This window comes from Electrophorus electricus, chromosome 2 (genome assembly GCF_041902795.1).
Source record: "Electrophorus electricus isolate QZ-2024a chromosome 2, ASM4190279v1, whole genome shotgun sequence".
Classification (NCBI taxonomy): Eukaryota; Metazoa; Chordata; class Actinopteri; order Gymnotiformes; family Gymnotidae; genus Electrophorus; species Electrophorus electricus.
The window spans coordinates 18251565-18277106 of NC_137498.1; the positions used below are offsets into that span (position 1 = coordinate 18251565).

The following is a 25542-nucleotide window of genomic DNA, read 5'->3' on the forward strand; positions in this document are numbered from 1 at the left end:
CGTCGACGAATCATTTCGTAGCAAAGGCGGTCTCTTATTTTAGACTTTCACCGAGGCCTAGAATACGCTTGAATCAAAAACTTTTTGGGGGAAATAAGAATTTTAATTATTTATGTATTTATTTGATCAGGCGGAGGATAAGATTGACCACGGTGAAAATGCGCTTTTTATATTATTATTTTATTTTATATTTATATTATTGATATATTATAACTATATAATCTTATAATTATACCTCACATCAGACATTCACGAGTTCATTGTACTACACGACGTCAGAAAACGCCGAAGAAAGAAAAACAACTTCTCATATGACTCCATAAACATAAATGTTTGGTACTGTTAAAAGGTGTCTTAAGAACATTGAAACCTCGTGTATAGACATGGTTGGACGTTTGGCAAAGCAATTTAAGCACGCCCTAACAATGGCTAAGGTTTAAGACTCCAACAAGGCCTGCATCACAAGGGTGTGTATGTTCGCTGAATATCCCTCAGTAGCTGTGGACTAATACTACGTTCATGAAAACAACAATGTTTCCATAATTAGCTTAATAAGGAACATGTCTGGACACAAATTGTTTTCAGATTTCATATGCACAGTATGAGAGCAAAGAAGTGGTTCAGATGAGAGCATACTGCGTACACTTTCAAGCATCCCCGCTTTTAGTCGAGATTTAGCTCCGCTCACTTCGTGATAGTCCTATGACAATATTCGGCGCATATGAACATTTTCCGTACCAATACCCTCCTTAACTGTACACGAGAAATTTTGCAAATTTAGAGGCACAATTAAAGGCTAGCCACCTCTCCAAGCATCGCGGTTCCTTAACATTCTACGTCAGCTACGATGCAGATTGTGTTCCTTGTCGGGTTTTTTTTTAAACTAAATATATATCTCCATTCTCGCCCACTGTTACCTGCCTGGGCACATACTGCAATACTGCATATGATATGCAAAAAAACAAAACAAAACAAAAATAATAATACTCTACTCGACAACATCCTGCAGCTGTAGTTTGAGCGTTTGCTGTCGGGCAGGCAGGCAGACAGACCGACGGACAGACATAAACAGACACACGGACAGACAAACAGACGGACCAACAGGCGCTGGTGTGTGCTTCAGAAGGTCACCTTTAGATCAGGCCCATCCTGCTGTCTTGCCAACGGGCCCAGATGCATTGATTCATTGAATAGCACCGCTGCGCGAGGGAGCGGGGCCATAAAGATTGAACCGCTCGGGCCTTAAGTAGCGTTAAAGATTCAAGATAAACACAAAACACAATTAAAGAGCGTAAAGTTAATTTCCCGCCCGCTCAGACGACTTGGCAAACCACTGATAAATTAAAGCCTGAAAGGAAACTCATTAGCCCTGGAACATATAATGCATTTGTGACAGGTCACTTATGAATCTCCATTACCTAGAACGAGTAAAACAACTGTAATTATGGCCCACAAATATTGATTAATAAACTGTGTACAAACGAATGGAGGCAGACAAGGACTCACTTCAAGGTTTATTTACCTCTGTTTTGGTTATTTATTTATTTGTTGTTTAGTCTGTTTATTATGCAAATCATTGCTAATCCTCTTTACCCTTGATACACACTCCTGTGCAGCATTATTTTATGTTGCTCATTATCAACATTTTAAACTACCTTTGAGGTACTTCAAATTAACAACATTTTTTTTTGATTAACTGTAATTACTAACCTATAAGATAAATGGGGCCTCACTTTGTTAACGTGGGAGTAGGTGACGCTGTAATTCTATTTCGGGAGTGCGTTTGTTTAAATTTGCAGAAGCACCCGATCGCCACTGTCAACGCCGGATTAAGCGGGTGACATCTGAATGCCTGTGAATGCACTTCTGAATATTTATATCCAGCAAAACGCTCATTTGCATTCACACGCACTCGAGCCTCCAGTGACCCGGCTGTGAGTGGCAGGTTTACTCTTCCTGTAGAATGCTCTGTACGTCGCGCCTGGAGGTAAATTAGTTGTGGACGAAAGACGCGCGAAACCAAACAAACCTCGACCTGAAGTTATTATAATTACGATTATTTTCCAATACGGAAAACACACCGCGCTTCCACAGCTGCCGGCCGCGTGCTTGCATCGTCAGCTGCTTACCGTTACCACGGCATCCGTTAATTAGGTTCTTTTGTTTGAAATAGGATTATCTTGTAGTGGCCATGTGGGGATGACAGTTTGTATAAGTGAAGTTCTACCTGGCTCTTCCACGGATCCCTGCTATTGTCCTGAAAGGAGATAGCATTCTTTCAGAGGACATTTCAGCAAATTGTGCTTACAGCATGCATTATAATAAAGGATGATTTAACGTACATTTAAAATGTGACAGGAAAAAATATACTTTTATTATTATTATTATTTTATTTACACTTAATTTCCACTTATGACCAGTAATGTTTCCCATACAAACAGGTCCTAAAAAAAAAAAAAAAAAATTAGAAACATGACTATTAACTTGTATATTTCTGTGAAGAAAAATGTATGTTCTTAGTGATATATTGAAGTTCTAAAAATGCAGTAATTGTTGTGTATGTACCGTTGCCTTTTCACAACTGAATGATTCTGCACACACTTCAGCATTGATTTAGTTTCAACTTCAACAACGTTCCTTCAACCTGACCAAAAAAAAAAGAAATAGAAAGAAAGAAAACGTCAGCACAGCGTAAAACTTTTGTAAGAAAGTGATCATTTGGCAACACTAACTGTTTCTGCAGAACATGTGACCAGCATTTAAGTCACCGATTGTTTAAAAAAGGGGGAGATTTGTTGTGCCCTGGCCTTCCATCTACATATTTTACAGTGTGTTTATTTGCTGGAGGTTTTCCAGGGGAACAGGCCTAGCGCCTTGGACGATATCTCTTCATCAGCAGGCAATGATACCTGTTTCTCTTCTAGGTTACTTCCCTCCATGACTCAGTCATGTTTTTCTCTCTGTCTTTCTTTCTCTCTCTCTCTTTTTCTCTTTCTTTCATTCTTCCTCCTCACGCCTGCTCCCTCCCTCGCTGGCCTGCTTGATCGTGGGGAGCTCAGACCACAGGCCAGCAAGAAAAGAGAGAGAGAGAGAGAGAGAGAGAGGAGAGAGAGAGAGAGAGAGAGAGAGAGGCCGCGCTAAGAGCTGATGAATGCTGCAGTGTTGTGTTCCTCAGCATGACTGGCTGGGTAATAAGAGGGGAGCACCTCCAGAACAGCAATCCCTCGGCCTGATCGCTCTCCCCAGGCAGGGTGGAGCCTGGTTTGGCATTCCTCAAGTCTTTGAGGGCCCTAGAGGGGAAAAAAAAACACCCAGAGATTTAATAGCCACCAGGAGCAGGAACCAGCAGGCTGGCCAGAGAGACCCGTCGGTTTGGTAAGTACTCCCAAGCAATTTTAGGCTTTTTTTTTAATACATAGCTCACTAACGTGGAGCACCAGAGGACGTTGGGAATGCTCAGGCTTGCAGGGGGATTGTTGTGGGTCAACTCGCACCCATTTGCACCTGACATGTGCTCAGTGGTGTAATCACAGTTCTGGGCCTGTTCCAAGTGTGTGTCAAAATGACTACTTTAATACTGCAAAGGAGAGTACTAACATTTACCAGACTTTCATGCTCACTTTTTAATGTCTCATGCGACCTTGGACTTTAAGAAAGGTGCTACAATAGTAATAAATAATGATAAAAATAATAATAATTCTTTCTAAAAAGGCTGGATATTACCATTGATTTTCCTGTCATAAGTGACAATTAAGTTATAAAAGAGAGGAAATAAAATGAGAAAAGACAGAAGAAGAAGAAGCAGAAGGCTCTAAAGGAGCTCCTAATATTACTTAAGGCCCTTCTAATAGGACAATTTTCAGATTTATCTTAAATGTCCTCATTTTCTGTGTGAAAGGTTCAAAGAGGAGCAGACCCATCCTGTAGTAATCTGTCATTCTGAGCAGCAGCGGATGCCCATTACGCTTGGGTGAGAGACACAAACACAAAGAAATGTTTCCTTCTCTGATTTAATTACCTGAAGAGAAGCATTCACCCTGGCAAAGCACAGGAGGAGACAGAGCAGGACTGGGGGGCGGGGCTATGTGGAAGTGTCGAACCGCAGGCGCTGACTAATGTGCTCTCATTAAAACCCAGAGCAAAAACCCTCTCGTGCCCCTAATCTATGAATTATTATTAGGCCAGGGACCTTGATTTGTGTTCACTAAACATGAGTGATGTTCTCATTTAACTTACTACCTCTCTTCCACATGCAGACAGGAAAAGAGTGAGACTTCCTCACCTCAACCAATGACTTTGATTCCACAGAAATATTGTTGTTCCTGTTGAATCTCCAAGTCAAAAAAGTGCTAGGAGTGAAAGACATGAAGTTAGCAGGCAGGTTATCACTAAACACAAGCCATAATTTCATCATTATTTTCAAAATCAGTTTAGTCTCAAATATCAATCGAGACATTATGGTGTGGGACACTTAAATGCAATTCGGGGACACACCGGTGATTGCCACGTCAGCCTAATGACTGTTTGCATTTCCTTTTGTGTCATTTTCCAAGGTCACATGGCCTGTGGGGACCTGCAGGTTTGCTCCTTGACAGATGAAGACATCCAGACGGCAACAAAACATGCAGCAGCTGCCTTCCCCACACCAGCTCAAGTGTCAGAGCCGCCCTGTGGAAGACTGACTATATCTGGGTACACTTTGGGTTGATTACCAACGCCCTACCCCTACCCGCCCTACCCCTAACCGCCCTACCCCTAACCGTCCTACCCCTACTCGCCCTATCCCTACCCCTACCCCTACCTGCCCTACCCCTACCCGCCCTACCCCTACCCACCCTACCCCTAACCACCCTACCCCTAACCGTCCTACCCCTACCCCTACCCGCCCTACCCCTAAACGTCCTACCCCTACCTGCCCTACCCCTACCCGCCCTACCCCTAACCGTCCTACCCCTACCCGCCCTACCCCTACCCGCCCTACCCCTAACCGCCCTACCCCTACCCGCCCTACCCCTACCCGCCCTACCCCTAACCGCCCTACCCCTACCCGCCCTACCCCTAACCGCCCTACCCCTAACCGCCCTACCCCTAACCGCCCTACCCCTACCCGCCATACCCCTACCCGCCCTACCCCTAACCGCCCTACCCCTAACCGCCCTACCCCTAACCGCCCTACCCCTACCCGCCCTACCCCTAACCGCCCTACCCCTACCCGCCCTACCCCTACCCGCCCTACCCCTAACCGCCCTACCCCTACCCGCCCTACCCCTAACCGCCCTACCCCTACCCGCCATACCCCTACCCGCCCTACCCCTAACCGCCCTACCCCTAACCGCCCTACCCCTAACCGCCCTACCCCTTTGCAGTCACCTGAAAATGCTCACGTGTCATTCTGCAAGCTCAGCACGACCGATGCTCACCTGTTCCCAGAATAAAGAAAGGGACCATGCTGGGAAGTTTTGGGCAGAGGTCAGCGCAGAAGTACTGGTCAAGGAAGAAGAACGCTTCCACCACTTGCGGGAGAGCACGGCGAGAGGTCTGTAGCAGATACAGGCAAGAAATAGGATTGGCCCTGTGGAAACGGGACAACAATAACACACCTTACTGATTGTTGACGCCCCCCCCCCCCCCCCAATCACAGGTGACTTTTCATTCTTGGCAATGGAGACAAGTAAGAAGAATGGAGGCTGTGTTTGGAAGGCCAATTCACAGTTGATCAGACATAAACACTCCATGGTCTTGGCCATGCAATGGCTAGAAAAGAAGAAGAAAGTTGGACCAGAAAAGGCTGGAACCACAGCAATAACAGTACTGAGAGTGCAGAACTCCTATATTTCACATATCAGTTTTGGTGTCAGTTGTTATCCCTTCTTCACAATTACAGCTTGAGAGCCCTGATTCATGAAACTAAAAAATTCATTTTTATTCATGAAAGGAACAAATATATTTTGCTTATTCGAGTCCCATGAAAATACAACTCCCATTCTGAGGATAACTTAAGGTTGGCTTTAATTTGAAGAACTCCTGTCTTGTTGTTTAGTTCTTTGAACACGGCCGCAGCTGCTAACTACATTTTGGCAGGGTGGCCAAGCAGAAGAATTTGTTTAGCTTACCTCAGACGCGGACTCCCAGGTACCACCGACAATCTGACCCGTTTCATGTTCCAAAGCCAGTGACTCTGTGACTCCTATAAATCTCTCACACCAGAGAGAGAGTGAGAGAGAGGGAGAGAAACACAGAACGTGAGAGACAGAGAGAGTGTGTGAAAATGATGGAGAGAAAACAGCCTGCGTTGGTTTTCCATGGCATGAAAGAGTAGACGAGAGAATCTGTTTGAACGCAAACGCCCAGCAGGGAGGGTTAGGTTTTCACTGTCATTCCAGCCGCCTCGGTCCGGACTGTTTCGCTGACATTACTGGGGCTTGTGATCTGTGCCAGGCTGGGGCCGCCATCACACTGCCTCACCCCACTTGCGTGCATGTTTTAACCTCACTGCCACCCTTCCTCCTTCCTCCCGCTTTTACCATCTCCTCAGCTTCCTCAGTGATAGATTGACCTGCCGCAGTGCTCATGGTCTCACATTTCAAACATTTGGGAGAGCAGTGGTGCTTCTTCTAAGCATGGCTGGGTTTGGCTTTTGGATTTTGAAAGGAGCTGTAATGAGGTGGAGAGTGCAGGCTTCAGTCCATGACTCTGAGTCTGGAGAGAGAACATTACGGGTCCGAATTTATGATTGTACTTATGGGCTAAATTCATTACACACCAACTTAATAATCATAAATCAGACACTAACAACAGCTGTCATTATTCGGAAAGATTTTTAAATGTATGTGTGAATATGCCATCCTTGGTGTGAGGACGGATACAACAAATAAGTGATCTGGCAACCTTTAGTGATTATTGTTCAGTCAGAAAATGAATGCCATAAAACATGAGACCAAATGAGCCAGGACACACAAAGAGAGAGAGAGATAGAGAGAGAGAGAGAGAGAGAGAGAGAGAGAGAGAGAGAGAGAGAGAGAGAGAGAGAGAGAGTAATGACATTCACTGAAGCATCTGTGGTGATAAAAGCAAACACCATGCAATTAGCTCCCTGCAGTCCGGGACTCTGAGCTTCCCGCCATTCACCCACAGACTGAGGAAGAGACAGGCAGGACATTCAGATGGGCTTATTACCCAACAGATTGCCTTGCTTTCATCTTTATGTATTTTGGGCATATTGTATATGTATATTGGTAGCAGGAGTGATTGGTGTTATGTACTCTTAATATTCTGCTGACTTGTTCCCTTGTGCATTTTCAGGTGCTATTCGGCAAGGCTTCCTGACCCTCTGGTAATGACATGTCAATGAGCGTGTCATCAATGTAACTCTGCTTTTCCCCTGCACAGACACCAAGGTTCAGCATGTCAAAAATATCCAATATACAACTCCTAAGGCTGAAAATGGTATGTCACTCTGTCCACATCAAGTGCAATGTTTTTGGAGGATATTTAATACAAAACCTTTTAGTAATACATATAAAGAAGTCCTGCCTGTAGCTGCTGAGGTCGTTAATATCTCCCCAAAATCTGTGCATGTCCGAAAAAGCTGAGTGCAGTGATTCAATATTGAGCTTGTTTAATAATTCATCATGTCTGGTTTTCTGCAAAGGAAACGAGCAGAGACAGACAACAGGGTCCAAGTCCTTCATCTGGGAGCTCCAATGCCAGGAAAAAGTCCCTAATCCATCCTCCGCAGTTGTAGCTGAGAAGCAGAGTAGAGTTAGTCGGCTGGGGTGGGGAGGGCTCAGCTGTTCATCAGGCCGCTCATCAGAAGGCCAAAAGTCTCCTCTGTTCTCATCAGAAGGCCAGAAGTCTCCTCCATTCTCATCATTTTCTATGCAGTTCAAAGAATAGAAAACTCATGTTAGGATTGTAGCTTTGATGACCAAAAGCCCAAAAAAGCAGTGGTGGATGGAGAGAGAGAGAGAGAGAGAAAGAGAGAGAGCGCAAGGGAGATATGGAGGAAAAGTGAATGTGCAAGACAAGGACAGAAAGCATGAGAAAAAGACGGGGGAGAAATACAGAGTGCTCCTTCTACCGAACCTGCAGAACTTAACCCAAGTGTTAGCATGAGTCTGCCGGCAGACTCTGAATTGCGAGCACGTCCCTGTCATTAATGCAGCCTGCCGGGCTTCTGACTCCAGCCCGAGGTGATTTTTTTTTTTCTTTTCCTAGAGGCAAAGAAAGGGGGATTATGTAAGCTTTGAGGGATCGGCGCACGTGCAGCCTGGCTCTCCTGCACTGTTTCATCTTCTCGTTCGCGCCAGTCTTCGTCAGGGCAAAGGAGACGGCAAAAGTGCTGACTGGTGCCGGGCTTTGAAGTGTTGGCCTGCACCGTGCTCCCAATGCTTGACCTTTTGCCCACTCTTCTCTCTCTCTCTCTCTATCTCTCTCTCTCTCTCTCTCTATCTTTCTCTCTTTCAACCTCAGTTTCTGCATGCCCCACCTACCAAATCACCCTCCCACTTCTTGCCTGTCCTCAATTTCCTCTGGACTGCTACACTCGCATTCCCATTGCATTCTGTAGGGACATTTGCCATTTCTGGTCATGGCAACATGTCATGGCGAACTGTCAGAATCGGGCTGGATTTGGGCACTCTCACTTGTTCCCACACTAGTCGGTGCAATGTGGGGACCAACCACATGCTTCGACCTCTGCCTCACTGGGCTGGGAGTACTGCATTGCCCAAATAAACACGCCAGCCTATCAGCAGCTAGGATACCAATCAAACAATAATAAGTAGATGTACATTCATGTTTCATTTGTCACCATTTTACTGTCAGTGATTTGGGGCAGAAGTGGTCTCAGAAGGGTGGACGATGTCACTGCGGGTTAAATTAGGAAAGAAGGGCCCTCATCGGCTGATGTGGTGGTGCCTTCTGAAGAGAAAAAGGGAAAATTATAATAAGATTCCGAGCAAACTGCCCTTGAGTCCAAGCATCCCCTACACTCCTAATCATAACATACTACGCTATGGAGAAGTAAAAACGGTGACGCGCACGCAGTGCCCTGCATATCTGAATTATTAACAGCATACTTTATCCTTGCAGCGATGCAGGCAGTATTTACATAGCTGACTGAGCTTTCACATTTGATTCTGTCACATCCCGTTATGCTGTTAGTTTCATACGATCGTCCCCAAACTATATTTAAATCCCACCAACGCTCAAAGCATAGCCATGGCTGAAAATTTGATCCACAAATAACTTTGCGCTATATAAAATGCAGAATACCCTTGAAAAGCATAAGAAAGGTAATCTGCTAATCTTGGAGAGACTGAAGTGTCAGAAAGAAGCAGAAACTAGCTGAGGGTGCTAGCCGTGAATGACAGGGCTCACCCTGAAACACAAATTTAATTGGAAAAGCACGACCCGCACAATGATATCAGATAATTAAATCAAGAAACAATTGTGCTTTACGTCTTCTTAAAACGCCGGGATCCACATCTGAAATCTGAAACCGCCAAAGTGGCCATACAGCAAAGGAACACTTTCATTTTCTGAATATAGCTCATCATCAGAGGATTAGGGGGACTCGGCTCCAAAACGTCAAAGATTAGCAATTCTTCCTAGTACCGAGACTTCTTCCCCGTTTCAGACACTCGGTAACAAAGCCCGTGAGTCCGCACCGCGCCTCGGAATAGGTGTAAAGTTTCGCTTTTGGAGACTAAATTGAAATCTCGCCATCCTGATATGATAGATATGGCTCCTGGAAACTTAATAAGTCATTCTTCAAGCTCATCAACTGTTCTTTGGCCGGAAGCGCTCCTCAGGCGCGAAAGGCGCCGGACGTCTCCGCGGTTCCATGAGAATAATGTATTTTCTGTCAAATCGGAGACATCTGAGTGACACCCGGAGACGACCATTAGACCTCATTGCCGTGATTCCGCGCTTTAATATCGCGCGTGGCTGAGAGACACGCGGGGCGAAAATAGATTTGTTTATGCGCGAGCGTCTGCTCCCCACGGCTACCGGGATATGAAGCCGCGTGCTGCACTCCATCAGAAGCGGAGACGCGAGTGCGTGGTGGCGCGCTGCATGATTGGCGCCATGTGGAATATTTAATTCTCATGGTCACACAGCTTTTGCATGCTACTGATCTTTAATATGTTAGGTAAGGTGACGCTCCCGTATTAAATAAACCTTACTCCTAAATGATCACACGAGTGCTCCTAACATAGAGGTGTTTTATTTCTCATTCATTTTTTTATGGCTCATAAAATACTTTCCCGCCCCTTGATTTCTTTTCTTTTTTTCACTTACCATGAAAACAAGTTTTGACACATATGTACTTTCAGGTATGTCTGGCACTGGGCCTCTCTAGTGAACCAACCCAACAGTGGAAGAAAGAAAACACATAACCGACAGCTCCTGGTGTTATGGTTTCTTTTTCTCGCGTTTTGTTTCACTCTCTATCCGCATCTTTCAGAACCCAATAGCCATCCCCTCGTCAACTTTCCTGAGGGAGCGAGGTGAAAGCTGCCAAAGGGCGTGTCCAGCTTTTGACTCGCCTACCCATGATGCATTGCAATGATGCACTCAGATGGTTTTTACAGTGCTTGTTGATTTTTTCTTCAATAACAACTGTGAGAACACCATATCACCACATAGCATATGTCAGATGAGCAGATGAGATGTTTGCAAAACAATGCCACAAAAATAAAGGCAAACATCCACTGCTTCATAGCGTAGTTAATGTCTAGGAGCACAGCAGTCAGCTGCTGTCGCCATAGACAACGTAATTACAAGACTGATGGCAGATTAAAGCAGGACACCGAATACCAAACAAAGGTTAAGAGCACATTGTTTTTGGATGGTCTTTAGGAAATTGCAAACCGCAAAGTTCCCAACTGGTATTTGTCATGATGGTTCAGCCCCACAGATCCAGCTCTTAATCAGACAAATGCTATGGACGTGCTTGCGCATGATTTTGCAAATGCCACAGGTACGCTGAGCAGTTGCTAAAGGAGGTGAGATCGAATGAAAAGTTTATCTTGACGACATGCCGACGGCACAGGTGCATCTGCAAACAAAAGGCCAATAAGGCATTTACTCTCTTACTCGATACAGGTGCTGGTGTTGCTTTTAGTAATGATACCTGACAGTTTACCACAGATACCTACAGCCTTTCCTTTGCTCTTATCCACACTAATGTTTGCGGATGAGCTACCCCTTTAATGCCCAAATCAATCCAATTTCCAAAATCAATGTTCCTGAGATTCTGTATTTAACACTTTACCCTGCCCTCTAAACTCTGTTAATAAGGAATTAAATAATGTATTGAACAGTCACAAATATGAACAGAGGTGGTTTCTGTCTGATTCTGGTTGCTTATGTCTGATATACATAGCACAGTGATTTTCTAGGTCTTTACCCCTTAGGGTTTGCCATGACTCAGTGTGATGACGAAATTTCACCAAACTGCTGCTGCAAGAACAGACAGACTCTACTCAAGTATATAATGAGCACAATGCCTATGTGCATACGGCGTGAAAATAAGGTGGTGTGCACAGTAATATGATTTACTTTAATGGGGTTTCTATGCTATGACAAAAAAAAAAACCTCCAATTATCCCACAAAGCAGCTTCTCGTAGCCCGCATAAGTGCAGCCCCATGATCCAGCATGGAGATCACGGGATACTCATGCTACTCCATGTTTTTATTGGAGCCAGCTGGCGCCCATGCATCTTTTTCTCACGTATGAATGATTTGACAGATGTGTAGGAATTAATGGATGAGCACAAATTTATTCAATTCGTCCAGAGTGCTTCCCCTCCCTCCCCAGTCTCACACAGCCATCCCACTCACTGCCAGCCCTCTTAATCAAAACAATATGGGCATAACATCGCAGACTGTTGCCCAAATATAAATAATAATAGATAGGGTGTTATGTGGCTGGATACTATGATAATTCGGGCTTAGCAGAGAGCTGCGTGCCACTGGACCCTGGCCACCATCTTTGAGGCTGAGAGTGGGTCGGGTGCTGATAAGACTCCCATGTGTGCCGGCAGCAAGGTGCAGAGTTCCAAATGCTTGCCTGTCGGGAAAGTGTGCTCGGACAGTGCTCAATGGCCTGAATGCATGTCCAACTTCTTCCTCTTGTCTAAGGTCTGCAACAGAACACCGGGAGGGAATGTAAGGCTCTGGAAAGTGCGATGACAATATGGCTGAAGGGGAGCCTGATCTCCAAATCATGCATGTGCAGCTGAGAAAAGGGATACATAAACAGGCCGTGTAGCTGCCTAGGTGCCCACTGGGTGGAGATTTCTATGGTAACTGCTGCCATCCAGCTCTTTGCTTCCAACTCCCAACCCCAGGGCTCCTATCCCACAATCCCATGCAGGTTCCAAATGTTTATTCTCATTTTCCGGTTTGTTTGTCATGTCAGGCTATGAGACGTGCCACTGAATGAAACCAGTCATTTTTTGCCAGCTATATATTGCTTTACATTCAGACCAGAGCTGTCAAACAAAGCTTTCAACTGGTGAGATCGGAGTGAAGCTCTCCTATGTGAAACAGCTCTTAACTTGTTAGAAGACTCGTAGGAGCATTCCGCTTGGCGCAATTCCCAAGTAGCAGCATCAGCATCAGCAGGTCGTTCTTCCGGCTGCGCAGGATAACATTTCATTCCTGTGTTGTGATGTGGATGACGTCGAGACAGGCTGTGCCTTCGCTGAGCAGTCTACATGGACCCTGATGCATGCGTTCACCAGTCAAGATTCAGACAACTTGTCAGCAAGGCCTGATTGTTATTTCAGACACAGAGTTTTAAGACACACACACACACACACACACACACACTCACACACAAACAAACAAACAACCACACGTGTGTCCACTGACAAGTCCCTGTTCAGACAGCTGAGGCACGGGACATCGAGACAGCCATTTCCTTTGCACCCCCGCCCCTTCCATATTCCTCGTATGAGATGTTTATTTTTGTGAGGCTAGCCTTGGTCTCTCAAGGCAGCGGCTGCCTTAAAGAGGATGCGAGAATCCGCCATGTCCAGCTCTTATCATCTAGAAATCCTAGACGTGCTTAGACTCTCTCAAAGACAAATGACTCACAGCGCTTACCCTTAAGGGAGTTCACACATTTCACAAATTAACATTTTTGCCAAACTACACTATGTAACATTGATTGTTATTGATTCAGTAATCAATAATTCATTTTGTTGATAATTTTAAGCCCCGACTGAATCCTCCACAGAAGGCTAATATTGCCTGGGAGAGATCGGATACCTTCCCTCAGGTCATTAACACTCCCATTATTCGGCTGTAGGACAGAATCATTAACCTTTACCTAGTCATCTCTGCTGCTGCCCACCCGGGCCGGCTGCTTCCCTCTGCAGCTTGGGAGTAATCACCATGTCCACTTCTGTCCCTTCACCCACACGCCTGGTGTGTGGACGCACACGGTCACCTGCATGAATCAATTATCTGTCTCTACGGAACAGTTCCATTATGTGCAAACAATACTGCAAGCCAATTAATTTTGGCTCCAGTGTTTCACAAACTAACATTTGTTTGATCAAAAATATTCTTTAGCATGTTTTTCTCTCCCCCTTCCCAACCCCCCCCTCACCCCCACCCCCACCCCCAAATCCCAAATACTTATATTCCTTTCAACGGTTAATTTCATCAAAGATATAGTTATACCTAATGTGATGGTGCTGTTGGGTTATGACCAGGTGTGTATCTGTGGGGTTAGGTTATGATCAGGGGGTATTCAGGAAGGTTTTGCAACTAACCCAGTTCTGTTAACTCGGGGTTTGTGAAAAAACAGGCTCAGAAGAAGTGTAGGTTAGTTGCTACGGCAACATACGATGTGACGATAACCTGCTATGTAGCAGGTTTACTGGAGATATACAGATTTAATCATCAGAACACCAGCTGAATGTAGAACATTTCACATTGTGGACAGCCTCGGTTTAACTACAAATTGTATGCATCCATATTCTGTTTATTTTTTAATGTTCTTTTTAAAAAATTACTTTAAGCTTTCTTTTAACAGAGTGCAATGAACATAACTTAGGGCCTGTCCTTTTTGCCACTGGTCTATTGAGAAAGTAGATCATTCAGCTTACTTAGTGCTCAAATGTTTTTCAGGGCATAAATCTATGGAACAAGATCTCCATTTTTTATTTTAATTATTTTAAGTAGACTTTTAAAAATATATGTGCCTTTGCTAGTTTAACATTGTGGCTCTTACCATGAATCTTTTATTTCTTATAACCCACATAGACCCACGTTCCTATAACTGCTCCTTCAATAGTCAATGTATGTAAATCGAAATCTTTCCATACCATTAATACCATTCATATGCAGGTAATCACCGAAGACTTTCTTGCAGTTCAAGACTTACAATATACTTACGTTTCTCCACTATCAATAATAGTTAGTAATAGTTATACCAGACTGCAGGACTAGAGTCGGGATTGAGATACAAACACAGGCCAGGCAAGGTTTCAGTGCCTGAGTGGACTCAGGGTCATTCCTGAGAAGCCACTTTATTGTGGCTTGTTTAGTACTACAGACATCTTGCAATACCACACAATAACCTGGAGGAAGAACCTCAGAAGTGTAAGAGGTGGTAAAGTCCTTAAAAGACACCACTGGCATAAAAATCCTTCTCACTAAACGATCATAACCATCACCGTCTAACTGCAAACGCCTAAAAGCCTTTCATTTCTGAAAAGGAAAAAAAGAGGTATTCATTTGCTTCATGTCATGTTTTCATATATTTCATACATTTACAGCTTCGGACACATAGAGCTTAGGCTATACAAGATACTTAAAATCATCACATGCGAAACCTGCAAAAATCTGCCTTCTTCCTATAATCTATAGCATGAAGCTGAGGCTAACACTATAGGCATACCACTACAAAAATGAATTAGCAATGAGTAAAAGAATCTTAGTAATTTGAATTATACTTAAAAACTTTACATTTTCTTTGCTGTCAATGCTTAATTATGCTTGGATTACGTAGTCTATAAATTTTTTTTATTTTATATATATATATATATATATATATATATATATATATATATATATATATATATATATATATATATATATAAAACGTCACCCCCCCCCCCCCCCCCAAAAAAAAAGAAGAAAAAAAAGAGAGTAGAAGCCAGTGAGATAGCTGTTATGTATAAATAGGCTTTAGGCAATACAAGCTGTACAGTTTTGTTGACTGAGGTATCTCTTTTGGAACGTCAGCGGTCTTTCCTGTGCTAACGTTGCTGGTACCTTTTAAAGCCTATAGTCTGTATATGAAAATGTTAATTTCAAGATAGAGTGGAATAAGCTTTTATCGTTCGTATTCATTTGAATCCTATTACCAGCGCTCCGCTGATGGCTTTCAAAGTTAACCATGAACGCGTCAGTTAAATTCAATCTATTCAGAATCCGGATGCCGGATCGAGTTATGTCAACTCAGAGTTCAAGGTCAAGTGTAAGGTTTGTTAAACCCGCTTTCTGGAACACCCCAAGGTGTGCACATGTGGGGTTATGTTCTGATAAGTTCTGTAAATATTAAGTCCAACAGCTGAAAAGTTTCAGTCAGACATGAAGTCGATGCACTTACCAGAAGCTGTATGTAACGGATCTTCATATTTATACCATTTTCATCTATATGCATATGCAAATGGTGTAGTAAAATTCATTGCATATCAGATTGGAGGTAATATTGTGTGAAGATAGGCACTCTGGCGGACTACAAAGATTTTCCAAAGCTCCGATAGGTGCTGGTGTTGTCTAACTACAGCAATCACCGAAGAAGTGAGGAAGCGGCAGGGACAGTATCTCAAGCGATATTTCGTGCTGTGTTCATTTAAGACTTGTTTCGAAATGCATGGATAACATCGGCGAAATCCACAGAGCGTCGCGGAGTGAGTTTCAGGCACCTGTCACAGTCCAGCCGTGTGCACTTAAACAGCCAGTCAAAATCAACACCGTCAGTTTAACAACCGGTCGATCATTGAGATGTATTGCTTCAAAATTCTCTCTCTCTCTCTCTCTCTCTCTCTCTCTCTCAACAAAATGGGGATGTTAAACTAAACAGCATGGGTCCGCCGTTCACTGAAGTCGCCATGTTTGATAGTGGATTGATTCTGATAGATTCTTTACCCAACTATCTCCTTTTGATAAAAAACAGTGAATAAAATCAGGAGCCATTTGTTGGGCAGTGCAAAGCTGAGACGGCAAACGGCGGTTCTTTTAATCCATGTAATAGGTTATCGACTGTAAACCCCTGGGACTCGGATACGCGCACACAGGTAATCGGGTTTTACTTACGTTACAGTTTAGCATGCGGGATTATCAAAATCCTCCTCTTTATTTCCATTCGTTGGTCGTCTGCCTATCTGCCCCCAAAGGAGTTTAGACTGCCAGCTTCAATTTTAACCTTTCACACACGAACCCAGTTTAAAGCCTGAAGGAGGCGGTGTTTGTTCCTTGTAGTTATTTTATGGCGTTGACTGTCCCATAAATTAAAAAAAAAGTCATATTATCGATAATACGTGAAGCTATCAGGGTTTAGACATTTGCCCTCTTGTCGATTAGGATAGTAGGTTAGGCTACCATAACTGAGCGATATAGCCAATATTTGGACATGCTATTTTGATGTTAATTATTGCTAAAATAATTTCACTAACATTGATTTCATTTTTCAATCCAATATAAAACCTATGAGCTTTCCCAAAGCTTGGGTGATTTTAAAAAATCGAAACGACGGGAGAGGGTAAACCGAATATTCCCTTTAACGGCAAAAATAGCTCGACATTGACTAGAAAGGTTCGGGGTAACACACGCTCTGTTTACCCTGGGGAGCGAGGCAGCTCCTCTTCACTGATGAGTTACAAAACTAAAGATGGATTCTCAATAATTCACTGAAAAACACCGCTAATCATCACACACCTGTTTGTTTTTAGAAGCGCTAGCTAATTGTTCCGACTAATGGCACTATTCTCTCTCTGAGCGCTTCTCGTCCTCGCCGCCTGTGGCATTACTCGGAGATTTGGAGGGGGAACTGGATAGCTTTACTGGTGAGTTAAAAATACACATGAGATATTATGAAGCTACACCGTTGTTCTCAGGGGTAGAAAAGAGCTCACGATTATATTGATTGTCACGGTCAAAATCCCATGTCAAAGTTTGTTTTAATTATACCAAACAGGTGTTGCAGAGCAAGTGACAGATAACGGAATCATCAACCGCATTTGCAAAACAATGAACGTAAAGCTTCCGCTTTGTCTGTCATGTGAGCGACTTTGCATAATTATGTATCTATTTAATACTTCTGCATAATTATACACTTGCTAAAGCACGTGGAGTGCTGCTGTAGCTCAGTTCAGATTCTGGCTGAGGGGATTCGTCTCTAATTGTCATCCATTCACATTAACCTATGACACTATGGGTCATAGGGTCAGTGACCTATGGGTCAGTTATATAGGTTTATTAGAGCTTTTACAGCAAAGGGAAAGAAACCCAGCAAAAATTAGGTAAACCGTAGCAGGCAGTGATTTGAGGTGCTTGGTTTAATCGACAAACATCTCAGCTGACTCAATTTCAGTTAAAACGACTGCTCGGTTAGCATAGCGTGTCTTGTCCGGCAGCAGAGCTGGAAGAGACCTTTGCCTTCTGGCAGCTCCACAGGGACCTGTGGTCTATAGTGAGCCTCTCTCATCCCCTCCTGTCGTGTCATTTCCAGTTCGGCCCGCTGCCTCCACCTGGCTAGCCGGAGCCCGGAGATTGTCCAGGTGCCAGTGACGCGTGGCGGGATGCTGAGGTCAAGCGGGGGCGTATGGAGGGTTGTGGGTCTCTTCTGCCCCCACCGCCCAACTAAACAGACTCTGTCAAGGTCTGAGCCAGATTTGTCTGCGGGCAGCCGATCCCCAGTAGGCTTCTGTCGCTGGAAATGACACCACGTCAGGCGGCACGCCTGCAGGTCGTCACAGTGGAGACCTGCAAGCCTCCTCACCACCAACCTTTTAAGATTCCCTTGCCGTGCCCCCTATCTCTTCCTCTCTCCTTCTTGTTTTCTGTCACTCTAACAACGATTTAACAACTACTTTTTGCTTTTTTTTTTTTTTTTTTTTTTACATAGATTCCCCCCCCCCCCCCCTAGCCGCCTCTTTTAGGTCTTTGTAAATACAGTGGGTTTCTGTGAAAGGAATGAGGCTGATTTATAAATCTCTGAGAGTAAAGTAGAAAAACAACAATAAAATTTAATCTAACAGTGAAATAAAAAATCAGCTGAGTTCAGAGATCACTGAGCTATACTGAGGGCTATCTGAAAGGCTTGAGACCTATATATAACCACATAACAACATATAGAGTCCTGTAAACAAGCAAACAAATAAATAAATGCAGGAGACTGACACCTCCAGGCAATGGGTGAGTGCTTATAAAAGTTCAGCACTTGTGTAAGCTTGTATGTGTAAGCTCATCTGTTACACTGTGAAGTCTTGATGATCAGTGATAGTTCTCAGGATTCTCAGGACAGAACGTGAGAGAGGACTCGCCATCATTTAACACTGTCAGAAATTCAGAGAGTTTGGCTGTTACGTTCTCTCAAGGAAAGTTTGGGCAGGAATGTGTGATAATATCGGCATTGCGTTACATAATGCCAATGTTAAGATTTGACTGATATTTTGTGTATTCAGAACTCATTAAATCTGCAGCAAAGTAGGTGATTTGAAGGCTCTGCCCAATAAAATTATTTGCAGAGGAAACAGAATGTAGTCTTCTGTCTCATATGTGCCTGTTTAATGTGAATGATGGTCAGTCACATTTACCCTGAATTTCCAGACCCGGCAGCATCAGCAGGTATAAGAAAAGGATTGCAGGTTTGTGGCATAAGACAAAAAAATCCAATGACCCATTACACTGAAAGACACTAAACTGGCTACAAGGTCTCATTTTAGCACTGAATGAGAGATCTTAATTACTGAGCTTATATAAAAAGGTCTTGCTGTATTTTTCTACATCATGTGCACACACACACACACACACACACACAAACACACACAGAGGAAGAAAAGCGCTCTCAACTATAAAATGCAGCGCCATATGTGATGTTTGCACTCAGTGAGAGCTATAGCTGAATAGTGATGTGGGAAGTAAGATCACTCTGGAGAGGCCTGTTAGCGCTCGGCGCTATCGAGACATGTCGGGGGAGGTGGAGGACGTGCATTAGGCAGTATTGCAATTCCGCCACCACGCCACTCGTCCTTGCCAGCTTCCTCTCTGCTGCCAATTAAAGTGTCGCGTCCGCGCCCAGGACCTGGGTATGATGGATCCGGTGCATGAAGGGACCCGGGGCGTGGCAGAAGTTGGGCGCGCCTCGGGTGGTAGTCAGCCTAGATTCTCCACAGGCTCATACAAACACACATACACACACACATACACGCGCAAGGACAAACTTACAGAAACAGACATATAGCCCAGCGCACAGGTAAGTGAAACTAGGTAGAACCACGTTTGTCTGGTGCATTCAACCGGAATCGCTGAGTAAGAAAGAAAGAGGGAGTCTCAGACTCTGCAGACTATGAGATGTCCCACATCTTAAGATGATTACGGTTGACTGTGTAAAGGTTTAAAACAGAAGGGGAACAAGATAAGTGTGTGTGTGTGTGTGTGGGGGGGGTCCTAACCCCAAGGACCCTCTCATTCCACCATTGTCCTGCAAAGCTCTGATCTAACAAAGAGCATATTTGTGGAAGAGCTCACTGGCTCACAGAAACATCTGAATGGCATTCGATAAGTTATTAAAAAAAAAACAAAAAAAACTTTTTTAACAGGGAGGATTGGGTGCTGCTCGTTAAACAGACAGCCAGACTGTAGATGTTTCTGCCTCCATGCAGGTTCCCATGTAACTGTTATTTCTAAGCTCACACATTCTATTTCTAAGATCACACATTGCTGCAATACACACATCCATCTCCGGGGGGCATTTTTGAGGGGAGATTAAAAGCAACACATTATCTGCTATTTAAACTGTTTATGTCATGCACCATATGGGAATGACAAATGCTAGGTTGCACGTGTACATCCAAGCACAGTTGCATACATATCTAGCCCGCCACATGACGTCAAATCAAAGTCTTCCCTCTGGGAGATGTATGGTGGTGGATAACAGGTCTAACAGGGTCATCGTGGGCCAGGTCCTGCGTCACTGCTGAGGAGTGTGCAGGCTGTCTGCAGTTATGGTGCACCCCTCTCATACCCCCTCACCCTAGTCACTGTCCCTGCACAATCCTCACTCCTGCGTCTGGTGTGGAGTAATTAAAATGCATGCAAGCTTTAGTCCTTCCTTATAATTTAATCGCAACACCGTATAGTAAATAACAATCTGTGCTCTAAAGAGACGGATGTGTGAAATATTCATGCTATATTAATTAAGCGCGTGCTCGTGCCTTATTGTGAAGGCCCCGCGGCAAGCTGCTAAACTTTGGCCGAACCCAACACACACAAGAGGCTTCTCCCCTCTGAGTGGGAGTTACCGGGCCATTTGATATCAGGGTTGCAGCTGTTTATATAAGTCTGTTTTGTGTGTGTGTGTGTGTGCGCATGAGCTTGCTTTGTCTGATTGTCAACCTCTGCCAAGGGTGTTTCAAGAAGGTTAAATTGCAACTGTTAACCATTACAAACAGGTACACAGGAAAACGCCAAAGAGAAACCCGAGTTGCTGTGCTCTTTGTTTGCTTTGTACAAAGAGATAGAAAAGTCTGAAGTCACGCACATATACTACAAGTCTGCTGTGTTTACTAATTAGCGAGTTGGCAAGCATCAAATAGGTGGTTTGGTAGAATCCGATCAGATGACACCTTCCCTGCAGGTTGCCTTTGAACGGTGGGCGGTACGGGAAATTGCCTACAAGAAACCAACCATCACATCATTGTGCAGTCCTCTTGCGCAATAGGGCGCTTTGTAGCAAGCTTTAAGAATGTTGTCCCATGACGTGTGGATTTAAAAGGGGTACCATGAGGACGGAACGCGATGGGAAGTCATTGGGATGACGCACTTCTAAGTCACGTGTGCAGGTGACCTCTGGGCTGGGGCATGTGTGCGTGTTTGTGTACATGTGCCACTGCAATTGTGGGCGAGAATATGGTTATATGTGCTAGTGTGGCTTTGTGCGGTTGCATGTGTGCATGTACGTGTGTTATGCATACACTTTGTGGGTGGCTAGGCATGTGGATGCTTGTTTATTAGTTAGTGTATGGCATCCGTTCTGGGCGACAAGGAAAGAGAAGCAAACCCACCACCCCACAAACACCCACATAGACCACTGCACTGCACTGCTTTCTGCAGTGGTTAGAGAGAGAGAGAGAGAGAGAGAGAGAGAGAGAGAGAGAGAGAGAGAGAGAGAGAGAGAGAGAGAGAGAGAGAGAGAGAGAGAGAGAGAGAGAGAGAGAGAGAGAGAGAGAGAGAGAGAGAGAGAAAAAAACAACATTTAATTGATTCACTGAGTGATTAGTATATGTTGATTTATCTCACTCATTGATTTTTCTACTCCCGCCTCCTGTGCAGTTTATAGAGTGGGCCTTTAGAAAGAGACATGCATAAAACTGGCTTTCATGTCCTTAGACATGACGTAGGCCTGCAGTGATCTGTTGTACGCTCAGGAAAGTTTATCAGTTCACAGGGGTCTGAACTTTGTGTGTTTCTCCTGCAGTCCCTTGTTCTGCAGACTTTCATAAGCACTCCATTTCCCCTAGAGCACTCATGGCCTCCGGGTGTTTTCTTTCCCGATTGTGATTTAAGCTAGCAGAAAGGAGGAAAGAATGTGTGTGTGTGTGTGTGTGTGTGTGTGTGTGTGTGTGTGTGTGTGTGTGTGTGTGTGTGTGTGTGTGTGTGTTTATGTGTGTGTTTGGCAAGGGTCACAGGAAACATAAAAATCTCAGTTTACCCTGCAAGATTCATATATGTTTTACTCCGGATACTGTTGATGTGCTAGTCAGACATTTCTCTACCCTCCTGTAGTACACCACCATCTCCTCCCTATCCTCTACCTTTCTGTGGTACACCACCATCGCCTCGCCAACTTCCACCATCCTGTGCAACACCACATGTCCTCGCCAACCTGCACCAACCACACCTCAACAGGGCAAGCTCCAAGTGGCCCAGAAAGGAGGCCCGGGGGACCCGCACCACCGAGTGCACCGCACCACTGAGTGCAACCCGCCACTGCCTCCACCTCGGATCTCTCACAAACCTACATACATCCACCCACACTACATACATCACCCCAAAGCCTAAGAAGGCTGTGAACTGGCTCGGACAACTAGTAGCAACTAGAAGGACTCTTGTCTTTTAAATCTGTCTTAATCTGGCAAGAGGGTTCACTCAATGGATGATTTTGGATGTATATTGGATGTAAACATTGGTACAGCTTAAAAGGTAGAAAAATCTTTTAAAACCTGAAAAAAGTTTTGTTCTCTCTATTAGCTGTCGGAGGACGGGAAAGGTCATATATAATTTCGACTTTACGTGAGTTTCCCAATTAGCAGTGTAGCGTGTGCAGGGCGGGAGCCGGCAGGGAGGCGGCAAGAACGGAATTGAAGCTGACTGCTCCACAGAGCCTCGCAGCAAGAGCATGATGGATTCGCTCACGAGGAAGGGCCCCCCCCACCCCCCACTCCGTCCTATACCCCGCCCTGAGCAGTTCTTCAGGGACACGCGCTCTGTCAGTTGAGTGTGCTCCTCTCCCTCTTCCCCCCGCCACGGAACTGGGCACCGGTGGAAGTCGAGAAGGTTCCCGCCAGATCAGGGTTGGCGCTCCCACATGATGCGGTCGAGTCTCCCGCTCGCTAAATGGCGGCCTGGTGTTTTGTGGGGCTGCCAGCAGCTGCCGAGGTCATGCTGTAGTCTTGCTCCCTCGTCTGCTTGCTTGTTTTGACCCTTAATTTTATGATGTGACAACAGCCCTGCATGTTTTGTCCTCCTTCAGTGCTCTTTCCTCTGAGATGGTTCTACATAACCTGCTCACCAGACTGACGGAAGCCTTCAGCTACATCTCAGAACTAGCCCGACCATGTGAAACTGACGCATTAACCTGCCATTCTTTGGAAGGGTCAGTCTAACCCTAAACTCTTGATTCTTGTCATGTCATGACGTTAAAACCTTTATCCTAAACTTCATTAGTGATAAGTGCAGATGGACAAAGTAAGCCGAATCGAACTAAAGTAGCCAGCCACAGCCTACGGCGTTCCAAGTGCAGCAAACCGAGCTGTGCCGGCTCCACTGGCATCACCTAATGCCAGCTAACGACCAACTCATCAAACCAGCTATTCTGCACCCCCTGTCAACCTGTGCTGGAGTGAAAACCTCACTGAAATGGAGTGGTATTGATTTTCTGTCAGGCCATTTAGTAAAGAGATGCTATTCATCCCCATCCAGCAAAATAATGAGCTTGTGTTTAGCAGCAATGGAATGAGCAGGGCTCCCAGTTAACCTGAAATGTGGGGAATTTCAGGTGAAATATGGAAGACGCCTGAACCGTAGCTTGGAAACCTGTGGAAGAGTGGTGATTATGAGCTCATAAGAGGTGTTTTTAATCACTTCCGCCAAGCCAAAGCAAGTCCCAGACTCCATCAACTTAGATTCTCATCAGCAGGCCTGATGAAGGCAGGCAAAGCAGAGGCATTAGGCAGGCGAGCCGCGTCCTGCCACTCTTTCAGCACCGTTCGCTTTATTTCAGCGCCACATATGCTGCCTGCAGAAAGAAAAGAGGAACGCCCTGCAGAGAGCCGGATCTTCGTCCTTCCTACCAAAATGCTGCATGACGAGTCTCGAATCCGTCTTAAGCGGCATGAATGAGCCTTCATTTTTGGGTGCGATTCGTTTGTGACATTCGTTTCAAGCGCTCGACTCCTCATTGACCCCTCATTAATCACCAGTCATGTTGATTACAGTGTTCAAAGGCGATCTCTGCTGTCTAATTACACTAGGGTTAGCTTCAGATTTCCATTTTCTAATCATTATGGAATAAATCAAATCTCTACCAAAAATAAAAAGAAGTCAGAGAGCTAATTAGCATTATGTGGAAAAGATCATGATAATGTCCTTTAACACATGTTCCTTCGCTTCAAATGAAGAAAGTTAGCTTAGTTAGCTTTTAGCTCAGCTAGCATTTTGAGGGTTATAACTTTATTTATACTTTTAACCCTAGCATTGCTGAATTTCACTCAAACCCATACACCCACAAACGCCGAACCGCTTATGTAAGGCCGTGCACGAAACACGGCAGCCATTGGTCTGCAATCAGCTCCTTTGAAATCCAACCATACCTTAAGGAGACTCTATTTACAGCACGATCAGGAGCGCTTTGAGCACTTAAGCCTCGGTCAAAAGCCTGGATCCTTCACTGGAACCCGCAGTTTGAGCTCCAGTTTGAGGCCATGCTTTTTTTTTCCCCCCTCTTTCTCACGCACCTCGACTGGCACATTATGCAACAGTTCCAAAGACAAGGGCGAGCCGTCTGTTCTTGCTGAGGGAGGATCCCTGCGAGTCTTCATTTCAGCCAGTCAGCCAGGCCTTTCTTCACAGACAATTAATATTCAACTCGATATGCTGTGCAGAGAGGCTCAGAGCAAGGTGTGGGGTGGTGGGGCGCACACATCACAATGGAGGCAATTTAATGTGCCAAACGAAAGCACCATCGTGGAAGCATTAGTCACCTCAGGCTGACTGGAAAGGCCAGACAGGTCAAGTCATCAATGCAGCATGATAAAATCACCTCTCCGAGCATCCTGCTGTTTATTCTCCCACAGGCCCGGCCCTGCGTGTGTATGATCATCTGAAGCTCGCTGCTTACGCCAAGTTATTTCGTAGCACTCCGGCATACTCACGTTGCTGCTTTAACAGTCCGTTTCTCATACGCACACGCGTAAAATAGCACCGGCAATTCTAACTCATCACCACCCCTTCTCTGGCCTTTGCCCTCGGCTCTCCTCTAAAGTTCACTGGAGTGAAACTGGAACATCATCCTAAATTATTCTTGGAAGGAACCCTAGAGAGGCTGGCTTGCTGCCCTTTTCATGTCTAGACCAATCTGGACTCCAGCAGTCCTGTGTAAGGGATTGTTGCATTCCATAGGACTAGTCCTTATGACCACAGCAGGAAGACAGGAGGAGAATGTGCTAAATTTTTTTACCACTCGAACTTAGTGAGCCCAAGCTGCCCAGGAGGTCACAGAATTCAGTGTGTTGAAGGCGAGAGAAGAATTATTGGATCTTTATGGCTCAGTTGCGTATTTATGTGACACATCATGCTTCAGAACAAAGCAGGAAATCCAAGCGGAAGTGGCAGAAGTGACAGCCAAATTACACTGTGATGCAAAGTCTGCATAAAATGCCAAGACAAGCTTGCGGCCTACAGTTTCACCACACGCCGACCACCAGTGCAAATCCCCTCAGCTCATCTTAAACCAGAACCCTGACATGGTGTGTGGCACGAGGTTAAAGACTTTGGATATTGTAATGAGG

General features: G+C 44.8%; 2 long non-coding RNA genes across 7 annotated transcripts; one reads left to right on the top strand and one right to left on the bottom strand.

The window, feature by feature from the left end:
- Positions 1-1144: 1144 nt before the first annotated feature.
- Positions 1145-16487, bottom strand: LOC113579888 (uncharacterized). Of its 6 annotated transcripts, none has more exons than XR_014116529.1 (8): positions 16349-16487; positions 7263-7876; positions 6114-6187; positions 5421-5538; positions 4283-4349; positions 3207-3290; positions 2566-2644; positions 1145-2444 (listed from the first exon to the last, which is right to left on the bottom strand). It is a non-coding gene; the product is annotated as an uncharacterized LOC113579888 (long non-coding RNA). The 6 variants fall into 6 exon arrangements; XR_014116526.1 differs by having other exon boundaries at positions 1145-2257; positions 2398-2444; positions 6114-7876; XR_014116530.1 differs by adding an exon at positions 13347-13466 and having other exon boundaries at positions 6114-7876; positions 16349-16462.
- Positions 3294-6106, top strand: LOC118241919 (uncharacterized). The gene is made up of 5 exons (XR_004776424.2): positions 3294-3375; positions 3899-3970; positions 4554-4692; positions 5431-5536; positions 5642-6106. It is a non-coding gene; the product is annotated as an uncharacterized LOC118241919 (long non-coding RNA).
- Positions 16488-25542: the final 9055 nt, after the last annotated feature.